We start from the raw sequence: 20,068 nt of genomic DNA on the forward strand, positions 1-20,068 counted from the left end.
TGGAAAAGGGGGAGGTTAATGTAGTGGAGCTGGAGCTAGGGGAATGGCTGTGGGGATAGGCGTTTTGAAGGAGTAGAGGAAGGGATGAGGTGAATGAGCGGGGTTGTGAGTTTGAGGTGTATGAGGGTTTCGTGCAGTTTGGGACTCCAGTAGATAACTTTAAATATCTTCAAGAGTTTCTGTAAAGGATTTGGGTTTGGGGGAGTTTTGGGGGGAAGGAGAGGAGACTGTGTCTGAAGAATAGAGGCAAAGGTAGGTGGAGGCGATGTATGGTAGAAGGGGTGGAAGGTTTAGTCTGTCTCTGCGGCTATGCGGGGGGGGAGAGGGGAAGGTGTTGGGGCTGCAGAAAGGTTTGGGAGTGTCTGGGTTTATAATGGCAAAAGAGTTTGACGGGGAAAGGTAGGAGGTAGAAGTAGGGAGGTAGGATGGAGGAGGGATACGAATAGAGGAAGGTGTAGGAATGTCAGGGGAGGGACGGGGGAGGGGCCAGAGTGACAACTTAATGGGTAGGGACTGGGAGAAAAACCTCGTCGACGTGCTTTCTGTCTGGCTTCACATAGAGAGAGTCCAATTTTAAAAATCTGAGAGTTGCCACATCAGACTCAAATTTGTAGGTGGGGCAGCTCATAAAAGGGAAACATTATGGGACTATCACAGTTGGCACATGTGCGTGACTGCAAAGCATTTTGGGATCGAGTATTACCAGGGTGGGCACACACAGGGCATCTGGTTGTGGAATGGCAATATTTGGCAGGATGCCCTAAATGCCAACAATTTTGGCACTGAATGGCGGGGTTTAAATTTGCGTCAGATAGGAAGAAATGCTCCCCCATGTAAACCAAAAGGGGAAAGGGTGGGGTCTACGTAAGTATTTTTTTAATGTTTGTGGGGTTCTTACGAGACCCCTGGGAGGAATGGAGTAGCACTATACTGATATCGCATCATAATCGTGAGGCAGGCGAGTAATTTCTTCTGCACAATCTGACCATTTTTTGTTATAGAAAGGCAGTTCGCTAGGGAGATAAGACAGTTCAAGTACAAGTGTTGAGGGTTGGGCGAGGATCTGCGGGAAATGGGGTTCCCGGGACAGATCTGTTAGAGCTGATGATGCTATATAGCTTGTGACGAGATGGTACGATCGGGTCGGCTACGGAAAGAGACTTTGCCTACTTTGTTTTAGGGGCATTGCTGGAAGAGAAGAGTTGTCAGAGTAGGGAGCTGTGGGAGAGATCACGAAAAATGTCCTAATTGGCTGGGTTAAAGAGAGTATGTAAGATGTTTGTAAAGATGGGGGTAGTAGAAGGACGGGCGTGTAGAGTAGTATTTTGAGGGAGGTAGTTTATGGAGATGGCCAATAAGGTTGTAAAGTGTAATAAAAGAGGATGGGGTAGTTGAAGATTGTGAAGTAGGTGATGAAGTTGAGCATGTTGAGATACTAGGAATGTTTCCTGGAGATTGAGTATTGATTTGGGTGGATAACGTACTAGTAGGCATTGAGGAAGGGGTAGTAGTTACAGTGTTAGGAGCCGTGATCAAAGGGGAGCCAGGGGGCGAGGAATTGGGAGAGTTTGAATTGGTGGGTCTATCTGATGAAGGGGCAAGACTACTTGCCCCCAATAAGGGTATAACATCCTCATTATTGGCCATGGTAAGCCTGGAGTATGTTGGAGAGAAACAATCCACTCCCCAGGGGCCACTTAAGGCTAGACCCCCCCAATCCCTTGCCCGTTGTTGTCGTGGGGGGGGGCTTAGAAGGCGGAGACTGGGACCCAAATGAGGGAAAAAACCCCCCAACCGGGGGGAATTTAAACCCCTCACTCAACAAATTTTTTGGCATGGTCTTTTTTCCTTCCCATTTTTCTTTTCCTTGTCCCTTCCCCAAAACCCTTCTGCAAACCACCTCCTAAGGTGTGGACCCGTCCCTGAAGGATAAAAGGTTTGACTTTGTCCCAGTCCTAAACGGCCTAGGAGCCTTTGGGCCGGATTCCCCTGATTTAGTTCCCAAAACCCCCTTCCCCCCTCAAGGGACCCTGGGGGGACTTTTTTTTACCCCCAAACCTTCCAGGCTTCCCATGGCCAAATAAAAAACCAATCCCCACTATTGGGGCAATGAGGCTTGCCCCTTTTTTTCAAAAAACCCCCAAACGTTTTTTAACCCCAAACCCGACCCTCCTCGGCTCCCCCTTTGCCCAGGGTTTCTGAAACTGAAATAACTCCCCTTTTAAAAATGCCTACTAGTACGTACCAACAATCACCCCTTAAGGGAACTTTTTTCCACTCCCCCACATGCTAAACCCTTCAACACCTCTACCCCCCAAACCCCCCAAAACCCAACCCCCACCCTCCTCCCTTTTTAAAATTAACCTTCCCGCCTTTTTGGGCCCACCTCCCCAAACACAAACCCCCCCTCCCTTCCACTTTTTCACCCCCCCCCGCCCTTCTACAAACCCCTACTCTAAAACCCAATCTGAATACCCCTTTTTTTTTTGGGCCGCACCCAAAAAGGGGCCCCGGGTTTTTTCGTAAATCCCTCCCAAGCTCCCTACTCGAAAACCCCTTTTCCCTTTTCCCAACAGGGGCCCCAAAAAAAATTGGGTAAAGTCTCCCGTAGCCGCCTTTCCCCCCTCCCCCCTTGTCATAGTAACTCCAAAAACCCAAAGCTATACCATTAAAAAAATCCCTATCTATATGGAAACCCCACCCTTTTGCAGAACCCACCCAAACCCTCTATATTTGCCCCGGGAACAGTTTCAATCTCCCAAGAAAAATTTGGGCCCAATCTATAAAGATTGGTCGGGATTGGGGAGAAGATCTATTTGGGCCTGCCCAAAACAGCTATGGCAACCATACAATGCTACTCCTTTCCCCCCAAGGCCCTAAAAAGAAACCCCCAATATAGCCAAAATTTAAACCTTCCGTAGACTTCCCTTTTCCCTTTAAACGTCTCATAGGGGAGAATCCCCCCCTTTTTTCGTCCATCCCAACCCCCTCCACGTAAATCCCAAAAATTGGGTTGGGGCCCGGCCTAGGACACCCAGCCAAACATTGCCTTTTCCAAAACCCCAATCCCCACTTTTTCCCAACCTGGCCAACCCATCAAACTGCCTGCAAAAATCCGTAATTCCCCAACTGTGGCGGCCCCCAAAATGTTTTTAATGGGGCGTCCCCCTAAAAATTTTGAGTCTGAGGTACAACTCTAAATTTCCCCAAATTTGGACTACACTACGGAAAGCACGTCAAACCTGGTTTCTCTCTTACTCCTTACCCCAGAAAATTCTGCTCTTTCTCCCAAATTCTCCAAAACCCCCCCCCAAACACTAATCCCCCTTTTCTCCTCCTACCTTTTTCATAAAACTTTTTTTGCCATCCAAATCCAAAAACTCCAATCTCTACTACGATCCCCACACCACAAAACCCCAAAAACCCCTTTCCCCTCCCCCTCCTGAAACCTACCCGTAACGACAAAAAAACGTTCCCCCCCCTCTTCCCCTCCCCCCAAAAAACACCCCCCCTTCCCTTTTTCCCCCTATTTTGAGACACCAGTCCTCTTTTCCCCCCCCTTCACAAGAATCCTTTACCCCAAAAAACTCCCCCCCAAACTCCTCAGAAAAACTATTAAAAATATTAAAGTTTCCCTTTAATGAAAACGGGACACTCAACCTCCAAATCTTAAACTGCCCCTTTCCAAAACTCCAAGTACTCTGATATCCATCCCCTCCTAACAAACCCCCCCCAACCCCCTACCCTCTCCCCCCCCCAAAACCCCTCACCCCCCCGCCCCCAAACCCCCCCACTTAACCCTCCCACCATCCCCTCTATCCCTTCCCACTCCCTCCGGGATACACACGTGAATCCCTTAGGGCACAAGTATCCCCTTCCCAAACCCCCCATCCCTAATAAACCCCCCCTGTAAAAAACCAAACCCCCCCCTCTCCCATCTCAACCTCTCAATCCTTGTCCCCCCCTCTAGCCCGCTTTCCCCTCAAAAACTCCAAAACGTACTACAATCTATATCAGTAAAATATAAAATATCCCCTTTATTGGAAAATTCCGGTTTTTCCCCTCCCCCAAAACCCACCTTTTTTTCCCTTCCCCTTTCCTCTTATAACCCCCTCCCATATTTTGCCTTCAAGAACCTTTCTTACACATCCCCAAAACCTCCCCAAATTTCTTTTGTCTCCTTCCCCCCCATTCCCTTTAAAGTCCTCGTCCATACTTTAATCAAAAACCCTTATGTCACCCTCCCTTTTTAAACCCAAAGTCCCCCCGAAAAGTTATTCGATCTTCCTTCATCGTTTGGGTACAGTGATTTCCGTTTTACTTCTCCCCTTTCCCCCCTTTGGGCTTTTTTTGCTTTTTAAATCTAAATTTCCACTTTAACCACCTTTTTCCCCCAAATTCCTTTACTTTAATATTTTTTAAAAATTTAAACGCCCCACTACAAACCACGCAATGTTTTTTTATGGGTTTTACCTCTCTCTATGCTCCCCTTCTCTTCATTTTTGTTTCCCCTGTCCTTCTTGACCAATTCCCCCTTTTGACCCCCTTTTCCCTTTTTCCTTTCTCCCACTTCATACTACCACTTCCTTTCTCCCCCCGCTGGGGCTTTTTATAGGCCCACGGGGATACTTTTTACTTTAATTCTGTTTTTTTCTACCCCCCCCTCCTCCCTCCCTCCATTTCAGAAAAATATGTTTCCAAAAAAACCTCTTAAGAGCGGGACATCCCCTATTTTCCCCCAAACCCCAAGACCTTTTACCTCCAAAAGTGGGTTCCAGGTGGAAATTTTGATTGCACTAAAACCCTTCGCCCTTAAAAAAGTGCCTGGAACAGTTTCCCCCTACAAAAGGGGTACTCCAAAAACTATCCAAACCCTTTTTCTCCCTTTTAAAAAGCTTGCCTATCTTCGTCCCTACAATCCGGGTTAGTAAAAAAATAGAAAAAGGCGAAATTTTGTTTCCCTCAAATTCATCCTCTCTCTATTCCCAAAATTTTTGGGAAACCCTCCCCTATCAGGCAAAATCCCCCCCAAATTTTGCCCCCCTCCCCCAATTTTTGAGATAAACCCCCATTTCTGATCCTCCCAAACGCTAATGAACTGGGGGAAATTTTTCAGCCAGGGCAGTTGGTTTTTCCCTTTCCCCCACATTTCTCTTCTTTAAGGGCCACCCCAAAAATTACCCCCCTTCCTTCACCCCTCCTCAAACTGAGTCCTTAAAAATGCTCCATTTTCTTTCCCCTGAAGTCATTGCTGCCCAAACGTGCCGCAAAAACTCTGAAAACCCCTGACGGGATCCACTACCCTTTCTCCGGCAACTCCCATCTTCCTCCTTATCCTTCCTTTTAAAATTTTTAACCAATATTGGCAAACAGGGAAAATTTTTTTTCAATTGGGAGAAGCTCTTACCTTTTCCCCTTCCCGGGGAAAATCAAAAAATCGGGGAATCCCGGTCCCCCCAGACTATCCCCCATCGCACTACTAGTGCTTTGCAAACTGTTAGAGCGAATGGGGGAACTTCCGCTTAAAGTGGTTTTCTTTATTTCACAAAACTTTTTCTCTCCTTCCAAATTTGGTTTTTTTTCCGTGGGCCCAAAAACCCCGCTGCCCCCCTTTCTCTTTTGAGACTATATACATCTGCTTTTCCGCCATGATCCGTACTAGCTATAAATTTTTTGGGGCTAGAAAAGCTATGAACCACATTGGGGGGGTACCAAAATTTTTTCCAACCCAAATTTTCCCTTCCCCTAGGCATACGGGAACTGGGTTTTCTTCATAAAATCCCTTTTTCTCCAAAGCCTTTTCCCGGGCAAATTGCCTTTTGCCACATCTCTTTCTTTCCTCAATCGAAGTTTTCCCACAAGGCAGTGGGTCAGTACCCCTTTTTTTTTCCCTTTTTGCGTTAAAAGATATTTTTCCATTTTAAACCCCCAGGAGCCCCTTTTCACTATATTTGATGATTTTAACCATCTTTCCCCCTGGCACATTCCCCCCCCCAAAAAAACCTTTTACCAATTTTTTTTTCTTCAATCTGCAATCCCATCATTTTCTTACTGGGCCACAAAACCCGGCTCTGCTTTTTTAACCCCTAAATCTTTCCCCATTCCTTTTTTTCCCCGCCAACATTTAGGGGCCCCCACCCCCACTCTTCCCATATGGCACTCCACTCCAAAACCGTTTTCCCCTGGCAAATTCCTAAAGGGGTCATTTTTGCTTCAAAATGTCCCGGCGAGAACCAATTCTACACATTAAAAAAAGCTCTCCGCCGCCTTCGAATCTTAAAAAATCTTCCCTATATCATGGGGCCCCAGATCGCAAAAATCTCCATCATCTTCATGTTACTTTTTTCCTCTTCCCCCTCTTGATTATTGGGTGCCCTATCTAATCCCTGCCCCAAATTTTTCCCCCTTCCCATCTTTATCAAACCATCACTGTGGTTTTTCGCTTTGCACTAGGCCCTTTCGCTCCTCGCCAGTTAGACCTGTCACTGAATTTAGGCTACCATCTCTATCTTTCCCACGTCGTGCCCCTTTTCTCTCTCCAAATTTTCCATGTTCGATTCCACCAACATTCCCCCACTAACTAAAATCCCAATCCCCACTTCTTAAACCCAAACTTCATCTCCCATTTTCCTACCCTTTCTCCACTCCCCTTGGGTACCCTTTTCCCCCCATTTCCCCCTTTTTCCCCATCTCCAACCTCTCCCCCTTCTCTGTCCATTCAGTCCCTCCATGGCTTATTTCCTCATTCCCCATATTTGCTCTTTTGTTTTTCCCGCCCACCAAAAACAAAATTCCCCCTACTATCCTTCTCAAACCCTTTCCTTTACCATTCCCCCCACCATTCCCTAGTATTCCCATATACCGATGGCTCCAAACCCCTCCGGGCTGGTTTTACACTAATCTTCCCCAAATCGTACATTTAAAAAATTTTTTTTTCCCCCTGAACCATTTTCCCCTTACTTTAAAAAATGCTCCTCCTTTTTGCTCAAAAAACATATACTCCCTCTCCTCTTCCTTTTTACAATTTTTACTGCCCTGTAAATCCTTAACTCTCATAAAATCAATACACACCACCCCCCCCTTGTTTGTTTAAAATCCAAAATGGTTGTTCACCTGTCCATACGCCAAAAACAATCCCAATTTTTTCTGGGTGCCCACCTGTTGGGCCCCGGCAAAGAAAAAGGCAGAAAACCCCTACCCCACGCCCCCTGGTCCCCATCATACCAAACCCCGTTTCCCCACGTTCCCCCGCCACATTATTAAACCCCACTTTAAAACCTTTTTTTCTCGATGGCAAACTTTTTGGGCAACCTCCCCACTTAAAAAATTACATTCTGTAAAACAAACAAACTCCTCCTGGGCCCCTCCATTTTATCAGAAAAGACGTTTGGGGGACCCTCTGGGCCCCCTTTCGCATTGGCCACCCCGTCTAACAAAAACCTTCTGATTCACAAACTGATCCACCCCCTTTTTCCTTATGTAATGTTCCCTTTCAAACCCCCACCCATTGTCTGCCCAACCCTTTTTTAAACAACCCCCTACCTCTACTTTTTTCCCCCAACTACCTCCCTTTTACCGACCTCCCAACCTATCAACATCCTTACAGAATCCCCCACTTTCGGGTTAAAAAACCTATTTTTTCTTTCCTCAAACCAAAACATAAACCTTCTCTAAAACTAACTCCTTAACCACACCCCCTAACCTTTTTTACTTTACCAAATTTCCCTTTTCCCACTTAGCACCTAATCACTAACCACCCCCCTTCCCTAACCTTAAATTAGTCTACATTACCTTAGATGTCTGCACATTTAAACTTTCTTTTTAAACCCTTAACCATTAAAGGGGTGACAAATAAAATTTGGCCCCAAGTCAGCCTTTCTTCCCTTTTAGCACGGGGTCTCAAAACCCCGAAGTAGGAAAAGAAGAGGGTTTGGGAAAAGGGGTGGAATTGGTTTTTTTTGGGTTTAAAGGGTTTAAAGCAAGATAAATGTGCTAGACATCTAAGGTTTTTGTTCACTATAGTTAATGTTAGGGAAGGGTGGTTGATTAGTGATTAGTTGTCTAAGCTGGGAAAAGGGAAATTTGGGTGAGTAAAAGGGGTTAGAGTCGGGTGGGGTAAGGATTAATTAGATGGAGGGTATGTATGAGGAAAGAGAATAGCTTGTTGAAACAGAAAGTGTGGGATTCTGAAAGGGATTCTGATAGGTTGGGAGGTCGGTGAAGGGGATAGGTGGGGAAAGCAGAGTAAGTATGGACGAGACATAAAGGGAATGGGGGGAAGAGACAATGATATTGGGGGATTGGATTGGGAGGATGTGTAAAAAGGTCTCTTGAAGGCAAAGGATATGACAAAGGTCAGGTCTATGAGAGCGAATATTCCAATGAGGATAGTTTACTTTAGTGATATAGATTGTAGTACGTTTGGAGATTTTGAGGGGAAGCAGCTAGAGGGTGGGATAAGGACCAAGAGGCCCGGGGATGGGGAGAGGTGTGGGAGTTGGTGTTCTACTAGGAGGGGGTAAGGGATTTTGTGACAAAAGGGTTTCACGTGTGTAAGGGATAGAGGGGATGGTGGGAGGGTTACAAAAGGATTCACGTGTGTATCCAGGAGGGAATGGAAGGGATAGAGGGATGGTGGGAGGGTTATGTGGGCGGGGTTGGGGTCGGGGTGGAGGGGCTGTGTTGGGAGGGGTTAGGAGGATGGGGTGTGGGGGGGATATCGTTAGAGAGGAGGGTTTATCAGCAGTTACTTGCAGTGTGAAAGGAGAAAGAGTTGTAAGATTTGGAGGTTGAGTGTCAGTTTTCATTAAGTAATCTTGAATATTTCAATAGTTTCTTCTGAGGAGTTGGTTGGGGATTTTGGGGGATAAGGATTTCTTATGGGGGGGAAGAGAGGATTGGTGCCCAAAGCATGGGGGCAAAGGAAGGTGGAGGTGATTGTGTGGTAGGGAAGAGGGGGTGGAACGTTTGTTCTGTCTTTTACGGGTATGCGAGGAGGGATGGGAAGGTGTTGGGGTTGTAGTGGTGATTGGAGTATCTGTTGTAGAGATTGGAGTGTCGGGGTTTTTGGATGGCAAAAGAGTTTGACTGGGAAGGCAGGAGTAGAAGAGGGGAGTGGGTTTAGGAAAATTTGGGTAGATGGTTATGGTTAAAAGCAGATAAATGTGCTAGACATCTAAGGCCATTAGCACTATATTTAAATGTTGGGGAAGGGTGGTTGAGTTAGTGATTAGTTGTCTAAGCTGGGAAAAGGAATTGGTGAGTGAAAGGGGTTTTAGGGTCGGGTATGGTAAGGAGTTAGATTAGATGAAAAATATGTATGCGTTTGAGGAAAGAGATAGGTTGTTAAAGAAAAAAGTGTGGGATTCTGTAAGGATGTCTGATGGGTTTTGGAGGTCGGTGAAGGGGGGTAGGTGGGGAAAGCAGAGGTATGAGTTGTTTCAAACGTGGGCACGGCAGTAGATGTGTGGGATTGGAGTGTCTGGGGGTGTGTATTGACTTTATGAGAGTTAATGAGTTACATAAGGGATTCACGTGCGTAAGGGGGAGGGGGAAGGATAGAGGGGATGGTGGGAGGGTTAATGTGGGCGGGTTGGGGTCGGGGGGGATGGGCTGTGTTGGGAGGGAGTAGGAGGATAGGGTATAGGGGGGATATCGTTAGGAGAGGATGGATATCAGCATTACTTGGGTGTGGAAGGAGCAGGAGTTTAAGATTGGAGGTTGAGTGTCAGTTTCATTAGGTAATCTTAATATTTTTCAATGATTTCTTCTTCTGAGTTGGTTCGGGAGTTTTGGGGGATAAAGGATTTCTTGTGAGGGGGAAAGAGGGGACGGGTTGTCTAAAGCATAGGAAAAGGAAGGTGGGGGTGTTTGTGTGGTAGGGAAGGGGGTGGAACGTTTTTTTCTGTCTGTTACGGGTAGTGCGGGAGGGAGGGGGGAAAGGTGTTGGGGTTGTAGTGGTGATTGAAGTTCTGTAGTAGAGTTTGGAGTGTCTGGATTTAGGATGGCAAAAGAGTTTGACGGGGGAAAGGTAGGAGGTAGAAGAGGGGGGTTAGATGTGGGGGGGTTGGGTTTAGGAGAATTGGTAGAATGAGCAGTATTAAGGGAGAACCCGTCGACGTGCTTCTTGTCTGGCTTCACGTAGTGTGAGTCCAAATTTGAATCTGAGGTTGCTACCTCAGACTCAAATTTATAGGTGGGACAACCCCTATAAAATACATTATGGGGGCCGCCACAGTTGGCACATGTGCGTGATTGTGCAGGGCAGTTATCGGGTATGGCCAGGTTGGGCACATAGTGGGCATCTGGTTTTGGAACGGCAATGTTTGCTGGGTGTCCTAGAGCCAACAATTTTGGCACTGACGTGAAGGAGGTTGGGATGGACGAACAGGGAGGATTCTCCTCCCATGTAGACGTTAAAGGAAGGTCATGTCTACGGGAAAGGTATTTTGCTTTTTAGTGGGTTTCTTTCGATGACCTCTGGGGGAATGGAGTAGCATTGTACTGATGTTGCATCATAGTCTGTGAGACAGGCAAGTAGGTCTTCTCCACAATCTGACCATCTTTGTCATAGATTGGGCAATTTGCTTGGGAGATTGAAACTGTCCGGTGCAAGTATTGAGGTTGGATGGGGGTTTTGCAAGGATGGGGGTTCCATATAGGTCAGTTAGTTTTGTTAATGCTATAGCTTGGTTTTCGGATGTTACTGGACAAGACGGAGCGGTCGGGTCGGCTACGGAAAAAGACTTTACCTACTTGTTTTTGGGACATTGTTGAAGAGAAGGGTGTTTGTCAGAGTAGGGGGGCTGTGGGGGGATCACGAAAAATTGGTCCCATTTGGCTGCACTAAAGAGAGTATTTAAGATTGTTGTAGAGATAGGGGTAGAGAAAGGGGGGGGGCGTGACGAGATGGAGTAGTGTTGAGGGAGGTAGTGTTATGGAGAGGTGGGCAATAAAGGGTGTAGGGATTAATAAGGGAGGATGGGGTGGTTGATGTTGGAGTTTGGGGATAGAGGTGTTGAAGTTGAGCATGCTGGAAGAGTGGAAATGTTCCTTAAGGGTTGATTGTTGGCTACTGTACTAGTAGGCATTGATGAGGGGGTAGTTATTGCAGTGTTCGGAGCCGTGGGCAAAGGAGAGCCTGGGGTCAGGGAATCGGGTGGGTTTAACATCGTTGGGGATATTTGATAAAGGGGCAAGCCTCATTGCCCCTAAAAGTGGGATATGTTTTCATTACTGGCCATGGTAAGCCTGGTTATGTTGGGGATAAAAACAGTCCACCCCTCAGGGTCCCTGAGGGGTAAGGGCTAGGTAACAAATCAGGGGGAATACCGTGCCCATGCTCCCTCAGGCCGTTCAGGACTGGCACAAAATCAGCCTTTCATCCTTTCAGCACGGCTTTTCACACCTTAGGAGGTGGATAGCAGAAGGGTTTGGTGAAGGGACAGAAAGAAAGTGGGAAGGAAAAAAAAAAGACCATGCAAATTAGTTTTAGTCGAGGGCCGAGTCCCAAGGTTGGGGAGTTCCCCACATTGGGTCCCAGACTCCGCCTCCGCCTCCTAAGCCCCCCCACGACAAAATGGGGAAGGGATTTGGGGGGGAAGGGGTGGAAGCGAAAAAGCATGAGGGAATTTGTGGAGTCGAGGCCTGAGGCCTAAGGCAGGGTAGATCCCCAGCATTGGGTTCAGACCTTGCCTCTAACCCCCCACAACAATGGGCAAGGATTGGGGGAGGGGGGAGGTAAACAAAGCTTTGTAAGATATAGTTTTTTTTTATTTGTATTACTTCAACCCTGTAAGTTGTACCTGATCTAGACTAGTCCTGCCAGTCCTAAAGAAATATTTTTGTATTAGGGAAAAAAAAAAAAAAAAAAAGCAAATTTTAAACAATATTTTAGCTATTACCTGAATGTGTCCCCCCCCCCTTTTGAGTGTCTTAGGCAAGTATATGCTGAATTATTTTACTTATTACTTCCATGTTACAGCTTTTCTACCCTCATGTTTTACTTTTGTCTTAGTTCATGGGGAAAATAATATATCATATTGAAGGTTTATTTTATTTTTTCATATAAAAATTCATATAAAATTCTTGCATATACCTTTTTTTTTTTACCTTTAATAAAAAATCACTTCTCAGTAATAAAACATGAAGCCTTTTATATAAAAGGAAATCATATGTACGCTTATGCATGTGTGTATATAATTACATATATATATACACACACACACACACACAGGTGTTTATAATCTTACTGGATGATTTAGGAGCACACGTGTGTCCATGTATACACTTGTATGTGTACGTGGCTAAAGCTTTTTCAGCAAATGTATGTAATTGCACACATTATTGCTTCCATGTGTATACAGACCTGTCCACACATTTTAATCCAAAACAGCAAGAACTGTCCTTTTGAAAATTAAAATTAGAAAAAGGAATAGTTTTGAAAATAGATATTGGAGGAAAGTTACTGACAGAATGAAAGCTAAAACTCACCAATTTGGTCAGATAAGGAAGGAAGAGTTAGAAACAGACTGAGATGGAGAATGAACAGAAGTATGCATTAAACACAGAAGACATGACACTACACCTTTGGCAATGTTTTTTTACTATTCAGAAATTGAAAATAAGGAATGGAAAAGAAAATAAATAATGAAAGAAATAACCCTCTAAAGTCAGCATCAAGAGTAAAGTGCCTTTGCTCAGGAGCTGACATGACACACACTTTTGGTATTCTCCAACACGTTTCTCAAAAAAGTTGGTTTTGCCCTCAAGTGAAATATTCTCCATGAAGTCAAAGGGATTCTCAACACGAACATCTTCTCGGATCCCAGTTTCCAAGAGCAATCGGTCAGCCACAAACTCATGTACTGCCTCATGAGGACACAGTTCATGCCAATGAGTTGCAGGGCAGGGCATCTGTCAGGAACTCTTGCTCATCTTAACAGCATCCAGAATAATCTCCCGGACTCTCTCATTTGAAGGACGATTTACCAAATGTTTGAACATCAGGCATGCAAGTCAGTATGGAGCCCCTCGTCCCTAGAGATCAATTCGTTTGCTGAAAGTCAAACCAGCATAAGACCGCGTTTCTTTAGCCAAAAATAGCAGCAAATGAACCACTGAAGAAAATTCCCTCTACTGCAGCAAAGGCAACTATCCTTTCAGCATACGAGGCAGTCTCATGAGCAATCCACTTTAGGGCCCAGTCAGCCTTCTTCCTCACACATGGTAGGGTCTCAATTGCATTGAACAACCTTGCCTGTTCAGTAGGGTCCTTAACATATGTATCAATCAGAAGACTGTACATCTCACTGTGAATGTTCTCCATTGCAATCTGGAAACCATAGAAGCAGCGCGCTTCTGGAACTTGGACTTCCTGTGAGAGTAAAAATTTCCAAAAACTATAAATCTCCGGGGTCCAATGAGCCCCTGTAGGTAAAGGTTAAGGGTTTTTAAAAAAGCAGAGAAATGTGTAGACATCTAAGGCCCTGTAGCCTAAGTTAATGTTGGGGAAGGGGGGGTTGAGTTAGTGATTAATTGTTTTAAGCTGGGCAAAGGAATTGGCGAGGGAAAAGGGGTTTGGGGTCGGTTGTGGAAAGGGAGTTGATTAGATGAAAGGAAGTAGCTTTTTGGGGGAAAGAAAATAGGGTTGTTAAAACCCAAAAAAAGTGGGGGATTCTGAAAGGGAAATGCTGATAGGTTGGGGTCGGGAAAGGGAGGATAGGTGGGGAAAGCAGAAGAAAAAGTAGGGAAAGAGACATAAGAAAAGGGGAAAGCGAAAATTTATAATTGGGGAGGGGTTTTGGGAGGATGTGAAAGGGAAAGGTCTCTTAAAGGGCATACAATAGTAGGATTATAAGGGAAAGGGAAATTTTAAAAAGGTCGGGGTTCTGTGGGGGGCGGAAACCAGAAATATTCCAATAAAAGGATATTATACTTAGTGATAAAATTTTGTGTACGGGGTTGGAGTTTTTTGGGGGGGGAAACCCGCTGGGAGGGGGGAAAAGGGATTGAGGGCCCTGAGATGGGAAGGTGGGGGGGTTTTGGTGTTTACTAGGAGGGAAATTAGGAGATGGGGGTCTGAGAAGGGGATACTTTTTGACAAAGGGGTATTAACTGTGTACCCGGGAAAGGGAGGGGAAGGGATAGAGGGGATTGGGGGGGTTTAAATGGGGGGGGGGTGGGGGGTGGGGGGGGGTTTGGGTTTGTGTTGGGGGGGGGGAGGGGATAGGGTTAGGGGGGATATGGGTTGGGGGAAAGGATACCCGCAGTTACGGATTTGGGGAAAGGGGGGCAGGAGTTGTAAGATTTAGGGTTAAGTGTATTTTTCATTAAGAAATTTCTGTTTTCTTCTGAGGGAGTTGTTTGGGGGATTTTTTGGGGGATAAAGGATTTTTTGCGAGGGGGGGAAGAGGGGGACTGGTGTCCCCCAAGCGCAGGGGCAAAGAAAGGTGGAGGGGATTGGGGGGGTGGGGGGAAAAAGGGGGGGGAAAACGTTTGTCTGTTACGGGTAGTGCAAAGGAGGGAGGGGGGAAAAGGTTTTTGGGGTTGTATTGTGATTGGGGTATCTTTAGTAGGGGTTTGGGAGTGTCGGGGTTTAGGAAGGCAAAAGATTTTTGACGGGGGAAGGTAGGATTTTAGAAGGGGGGGGTTTAAGGGTAGGGGGGGGGTTTTTGGGAAGAAGGGGATAAATGAGATTTTACTGGAGAAAGGAGTAAGAGAGAAACCACGTCGACGTGCTTCCTTCGGCTTCACGTAGTGTGAGCCCAAATTTTTGAATCGAGATTTTGCTACCCAACTAAAATTTTGTGGGTGGGACAGCCCCCATAAAATACTTTATGGGGCCGCCACATTTTGGCACTTTGTCCCTGATTGGGGCAGAGCATTAGATGGGGTAGGGCCGGGTTTGGGCCCCATAGTGGGAAAACTGGCTGTGGAACGGCAATGTTTGGTGGGGCCCCAAAAAGCCAAAAATTTTTGGCATGACGTGGTTTTTGGTATGGACAAACCAGGGAGGATTCTCCTCCTATGAAATTTTTGGTTTTAAATTTTTTTTGGTTAAAAGCAAGAGAAATGTGCTAACATCAAAAGGCCATGAAAGCACAAATTATTAATTTTTGGGGAAGGGGGGTTTTGATTTATTGATTGGGTTGTCTAAGCTGGGAAAAGGGAAAATTGGTGAGTAAAAAGGGTTAGGGTGGGGTTTGTGGAAAAGGGATTTAGTTAGATAAAGGATATTTTAAAAAACTTTTTGAGGAAAGAGAATGGTTTTTGTGTCTAAAGGTTTGGGAGGTCGGTAAAGGGGGGATAGAGGGGGAAAAAGCGAGGTAGGGGTTTGGGTTTAAAACTTGGGGGCACGATAATGGGATGTGGGGGAATTTAAAAGGGGGAACTTTAAAAACTGTGAAAGTAAACTTTGGGTTTGAAAGGGGGGGTTTGGAATAAGGTTTTTTTCTGATTTTAAGTATGGATGAGACAAAAAGGGAATGTGGGTAAGACAAAATAAAAATTGGGGGGTTTTTGGGGATGTGTTAAAAGGTCTTTTTAAAGGGCATACAATAGTGGCTATAAGGGGAAAGGATAGGACAAAGGGTTCTTTTTGTGGGAGCGGAAAACCACAAAATTTTCCAAAAAGGATATTTATATTTTACTGTTTTTTGGGGGGGGAAAAAGTTTAGAGGGGGGGGAAAGGACTGAGAGGCCCGAGATGGGAGGGTGTGTGGGTTGGTGTTTATAGGAGGGGTATTAGGAGATGGGGGAAGGGGGATATTGTACATAAGGGATTCACGTGTTTTACCCCGGGAGGGAGGGGAAAGGGGATAGGGGGGAGGGGGGAGGGAAAAAAGGGTGGGGGGGGGTTGGGGTCGGGGGAGGGCTTTTTTTGGGGGGGGGTGGGGAGGATAGGGTGGGGGGGGGGATACTTTAGGGGGGGGGGATGGATATCACATTTTATTGGAGGGGGGAAGGGGGCAGGATTGTAAGTTTTGGGAGGGGGAAGTGTCATTTTTATTAGGAATTTTTAAAATTTTTTCCCCCAAAAATGGTTTCTTCTTCTGATTTGGTTTTGGGAGTTTTGGGGGATATAGGATTTTTTGTGGGGGGGGGAAGAGGGGAAATGGTGTCTCAAGCAAAGGAGTAAAGGGGGGGTGGGGGTGATTTTTTGGTGGGGGAAGAGGGGGGTGGAACGTTTTTTTCTGTCGGGTTAGGGGTTAGGCGAGGAGGGGGGGGGAAAGGGTTGGGGTTGGGGTGGTGATTGAGATATCTGTAGTAGAGATTGGAGTGTCTGGTTTTAGGATGGCAAAAGGTTTGAAGGGGGAAGGGTAGGGTTAGAAAGAGGGGGGTTTGATGTAGGGGGGGGGTTTTAGGAAAATTTGTAGAATGGCATTTTTATTTGGAGAAAGGGAGAAAGAAAAAAACACGGGGAGTGCTTCTTGTTGGCTTCACGTAGTGTAAAGTCCAAGTTTAAATCTGGATTGGGCCCCTCAGACTCAAATTTTAGGGGGACACCCCCTTTAAAAAAATCCCTTTTGGGGCCCCCAACATTTGGGAAACCATGTGCGTGATTGTGCAGGGCATTTAATCGGGTAGGGCCCGGGTTTGGGGCCCACATAGGGGGCATCTGGTGGGGGAAGGAAAATTTTTTGGCTGGGGTCCTAGACCCCAAAAATTTTTGGGCACAAACTTGGAGGGGGTTTTGGTTTTTACAAACGGGGAGGGGTTTCCCCTCCTATTTTTAGACTTTAAAAGGGGAAAGGGGTCATTTTACGGAGGAAATTTTGGCTTTTTTATTTGGGTTTTCTTTCGAAAACCTCTGGGGGGAAGGGGATTAGCATTTTTACTGACGTTGCATCATAGTCTTTTAAAGGGCAAGTAGGTTTTTTCCACAATCTGCCCAAATTCTTTGCCCATAGATTGGGCAATTTTGCTGGGAGTTTGAAACTTTTCCCCCCCCTTTTCCCGTTTTTAAAGGGTTGGAGGGGGTTTACCATAATTCTGTTAGTTTTGTTAATGCTATAGCTTGGTTTTCGGATGTTACTGTGAAAAGACGGGAGCGGTCCGGGGTGGGGTTCCCGGAAAGAGACTTCCCTACTTTTTTTTGGGAAAACCCTTTGTTGGAAGAAAAAGGGTGTTGTCAGAGTGGGAGTGTGGGAGGGATCCCCCGAAAAATGGGGTTCCCTTTTGGGCTGCGTGAAGGGGGTATTCAAATTTTTTGGGATGATGGGGGTAGTCGTTAAGGGCCCGGGTCGTGACAAATGGAGTAGTTTTGGGGAGGTAGTTTTATGGGGGTGGGAATAAGGCTGTAAGGTTTTAATAAGGGGGAAAGGGGGGGTTGATGTTGGGGGTTTTGTGGGGGTAAGGTGAGAATTTGGCGTTGCGGGGAGATTTGGAAATGTTTTTTAAGGTTGGGGTTTTTGGCTACTGTACTATTTAAGGCATTGATGAGGGGTAGTTGTTGCGTTTTTCGGGGGCCGGGGTCAAAGGGACCCTGGGGTCGGGGAATCGGGTGGGTTTACATCGTTGGGGCTATTTGATAAAGGGGCAAGCCCTTTGCCCCAAAGTGGAGATAATTTTTCTTTGGTTTTGGCCCAGGGTAAGCCTGGATTATTTTTGGGGAAAAAAAACAGTCCACCCCTCAGGGCCCCCTTGGGGGGAAAGGGGCTAGAAAAACCCGGGGAAATTTACCGTGCCCAGGGCCCCCTCAGTCGTTCAGGACTGGCACAAAGTCGGGCCTTTCCCCTTTTTTCAGCACGGCCTACCCCTTGGGAGGGGGGTTAGCAGAAGGGTTTGGTGAAGGACAGAAACGAAAATTTGGGAAGGAAAAAAAAGACCATGAAAAATTTAGTTGATCGAGGGTAGCCCCCCAAGGGTTTGGGGAGTTGCCCATCTTTGGGCCCCATTCTCCCCCTCCTAACCCCCCCCACGACAACAAGGGGCCAAGGGGAAATTGGGGGGCCCCCTCCTAGTAAAATTTCAAAGGAAGGTCATGTCACGGAAGGAAAATTTTGGGCTATATTAGGGGGTTTTCTTTCGATGCCCTCTGGGGGGGAAGGGAGTAGCATTGTACTAATTTTGGGCACCCATGGGTTTGAGAAAAGGCAAAGTAGGTCTTCCCCACAATCGGGACCAATTTTGTCATAGTTTGGGCAATTTGCGGGGGAGATTAAAACGGTTCCGGTCAAGTATTGAGGGTTGGGGGGGTTCTGCGGGAGGGGGTTACCATATAGGTCTTTTTAGTTTTGTTAATGCTAAAAGGTTTGGGGTTTTCGGATTTACTGTGAAAAGGGACGGGGGCGGTCGGGACGGTAGGGGAAAGAGACTTTACCTACTTGTTTTTGGAAAAACCATTGTTGGAAAAAGGAGTTGTCAAGTAGGGGGGTTTGTGGGGGGACACAAAAAATCAGCCCATTTGGCTGCGCTAAAGGGGGGTATTCAAAATCGTTGTAAAAGGATGGGGGGTAGAAAAAGGGGGGGCTTAAAAACGAAGAGGGGAGTAGTTTTTGAGGGGGGTGGGTTTTATGGAGAGGTGGGGCAATAAGGGAAGGTATTAATAAGGAGGATTTTGGTGGTTGATTTTGGGAGGTGGGGGGGTAAGGGGGTTTTGAAGTTGAGCACCCGGGAAAGGGGTGGAAATTTTCCCTTTAAAGGGGGTTTGATTTTTGGCTAGGGTTACTAGTAGGTTTTGTTTGGGGGGGTTATTTTATTGCAGTTTTTCGGAGCCTTTGGTCAAAGGAGACCCTTTGGGGTCAGGGAATCGGGGGGTTTTTCCCATCTTTTGGGGCTATTTGATAAAGGGGCAAGCTCATTGCCCTAATATTTGGGGATGGGTTTTCCATTACTCCCCATGGAAAAGCCGGGGTTATTTTTGGGAAAAAACATCCCCCTCAGGGCCCCCTCGGGCCCCCCCTTGGGGGAAAGGGGGGCTAGGTAACTAAATCAGGGGAATACCGTGCCCATGGCCCCCTCAGGCCTTTTTTCGGGACTCCCCAAAAAAATCGCCTTTAAATCCTTTTCCCAAGCACGGCTATCATCCCTTGGAGGGGGATAGCAAAGGGTTTTGGGTTTAAGGGACAAAAAAAAAGGGGGGAAAGGGGAAAAAAAAAGCCCATGCAAATTTGGGTCGAGTCGAGGGGGCCGATCCCGGGGTTGGGTCCAGTCTCCGCCTCCAAAGCCCCCCCATGACAACAACGGGCGGGGGGGGATTGGGGGGTTACTTTAAAAAAAAGTATGGGGGAACAAAACCCAAATGTCACCCTCTGATTTGTGCACTTATGTAGTACACAACCGAAAAAAGGGGTTTTTTTCCCCTTTTTGCAACAATTTTTCCCAAATTTAAATTTTTTCAAAAAATGTTGCCTTCACCCAGGGAAACAAAAACCCAAAAGGTGGGCTTTTACTTGCTGGATCGGGGGTTTCAAAGTAATCCAAAAATTCTGGGACCTTATAAAGGGGGGTTGCCCATTATTCAACTATTTTTTTTTTTTTTTTTTTTTTTTTTTTTTTTTTTTTTTTTTTTTTTTTTAAGAATTCCTTACTATGTTTTTTTTTCCTGTTTTGTACCAAAAATACACAAAAAAAAATTTAATTTTCGAGTCAAAAATCTAGTTTTTTTCTGATTTTTTACAATTTTTTCCCTTTAAAGAACTAACAAAAATTTAAATTTCCCCAAACCCAAATGGGCCATCCAACCCAAAAAACCACCCTGTACCCTCTATGTTCCCTGTCCCAAAAAGAGGGTTTTGCCTTTTACCGAGTGGTAGCCATTGGGCTTTGTATGTGCCCCTTTTACATTAGGTTTTCTCAGTGCCACGAAGTCCCCCAATTTTTTGAGTTGGGTTTGGGGAAAAGTTCCCTAGAGGGGGCCTCAAACTTCCCAGGCCCCACAACCTTTCAATTTGCTCTGAGGGAGTCACTAGAGGGTGGGGGGAAAGGGGTTTTAAGTGGACCAACATGTTTGCCCCAAAATAAAGCATGCCCGTATCAAGGGGGGGGGCTTCAGCACTCTGGGAAAACTTTCCCAAATTTTAAAGATCCTCTAAAAAAGGTTTTTGGTCAAGTCCTTGGGCCCTAA

General features: G+C 46.1%; 1 pseudogene; it reads right to left on the minus strand.

The window, feature by feature from the left end:
• Positions 1-12,459: 12,459 nt before the first annotated feature.
• LOC119569588 lies at positions 12,460-17,897 on the minus strand (annotated as a pseudogene).
• Between the last annotated feature and the right edge of the window lie 2,171 nt (positions 17,898-20,068).

The sequence above is a fragment of the Penaeus monodon genome, unplaced genomic scaffold (assembly GCF_015228065.2).
Source record: "Penaeus monodon isolate SGIC_2016 unplaced genomic scaffold, NSTDA_Pmon_1 PmonScaffold_1680, whole genome shotgun sequence".
NCBI classification, from domain to species: Eukaryota; Metazoa; Arthropoda; class Malacostraca; order Decapoda; family Penaeidae; genus Penaeus; species Penaeus monodon.